This window comes from Erinaceus europaeus, chromosome 9, assembly GCF_950295315.1.
Source record: "Erinaceus europaeus chromosome 9, mEriEur2.1, whole genome shotgun sequence".
Lineage (NCBI taxonomy): Eukaryota > Metazoa > Chordata > Mammalia > Eulipotyphla > Erinaceidae > Erinaceus > Erinaceus europaeus.
Window position 1 is genome coordinate 30,643,003 of NC_080170.1, and position 1,773 is coordinate 30,644,775.

Sequence of the window (1,773 nt, forward strand, 5' to 3'; positions counted from 1 at the left end):
ATCTTATGTGCTCCTGAGACAAGACCAAAGTTCAGGATGACTTCTGAGCAGAGGAGCAGGCCCTTCATATCCCTAGAAAGGGGAAACTGTCTTTGTAACAGGTACACGGACTGAAAAAGCAGAACAAAACAAACAAACAAAACAACCCTCTCTTTCCTTTACCCCCAAAGAATCAGTACCTTAGAACTCTTAGCTGGAAATACTCCCAGGGCAAGGTGTCAGCTTCCCAGTCTTTCAAATACCTTTTTCTAATACTGGGGAAGCTCTGTCACCAAAAAATCCCTGGCTAGGTGAGACAACCCACCATTCCAGACTTTAATGTCTACTGGGAACCAACAGGCACCTGGAAGGAAGGGACTTTATGAGGCAGAAAATTAAAGCACTCACCTCCAGTCCTGCCTTTACTGGACGTGCACTCCTGCTGCCATTTCCTGCAGAGCTGAAAAGCACACGAGGCATTGACTGAATCTAAAAGAAGAGAGACTACCAGCAAGTAATTACCAAGAAAAGTCTGAGTACCTCCTTGGGAGCGCAGAAAAAACTTTTCCCCCTCCCTGTTATTTTTCTTTTCTTTTATTTATTCCCTTTTGCTGCCCTTGTTGTTTTATTGTTGGAGTTATTATTGTTGTCGTCGTTGTTGGATAGGACAGAGAGAAATAGAGAGAGGAGGGGAAGACAGAGGGGAAGAGAAAGATAGACACCTGCAGACCTGATTCACCACCTGTGGAGCTACTCCCCTGTAGGTGGGGAGCTGGGGCTTGAACCAGGATTTTTATGCTGGTCTTTGCACTTTGTGCCATGTGAACTTAACCCGCTGCGCTACCACCCAACCACCCTATTATTTTTCTTACCTGCACTTTTGGGAATTAGGAGGGACAGGACTATTTCCAGCTATTAATCTTGAGGAACCATTTGGTAACAAGGCTACTAAAGGAAAGACTTTTTGGATTCTCACTCAGATGATTCACAGTCAGATGATTAATTCACACATTATTTACTATAATATTAATTTATACTGATGACTGACTATAAGCATCTGTAAAGATATTCTGCCAAACTCACTACCCATCAGCCTATCTCATAATGAATGTGTCATGTCTGATTTAGAAGAGGTAAATGGATGCAATGGAAAGGTAACTGCATTTCTGAGCATCCAAACTCAGCGGCCAGTGACAATCAAGATGGAGCACTGAGGATACAGGAGGCCTGAGGCTCTTGAAGATGTAATCCAAATAAGTCTCCAGAGTCATCTGATTGGTGTTTATGTTTCCAATATCATAATAAAGTCTGCACACTTGCCTCCGGCATGAACGGTCTGTCTTTGACAAATCTCACTTAATAGGGATAGGTTTTACTCAGAAAAAAAAAAAGCGTGATATTAAAAGGTAGATTAAAATAACTAAAAAGAACAGTCGAAGACAGCGGTTCTCAATATTCAGATCGCCAAGGGGGTTTTAGTCTCAGTGCCCAGGCCATACCCTGAACTGGCTTAATCAATATGTGGGAGATGAGGCCTCCAGACTCCCCAGGAATTCCAAGTATGCTGAGACCAGACTCACTGGATTATCTATCTATCAGCCTTCCTTCCCTCCGTCCCACTCTGAACAAAAAGTGCTGAGTCTGGTTCTAAGGGTGGATTCCCCAGACCAGTGAGCAGGTGAAGGACTTGGTGAGAAGAAACCCTTGGGCAGAGAGGACTTTGGGTCCCACCTTTGGTTCAGCCTGTCCTGCTCCATATGAGCTGTGCTCCCCCAATCTATTAAGGGCTGTTTT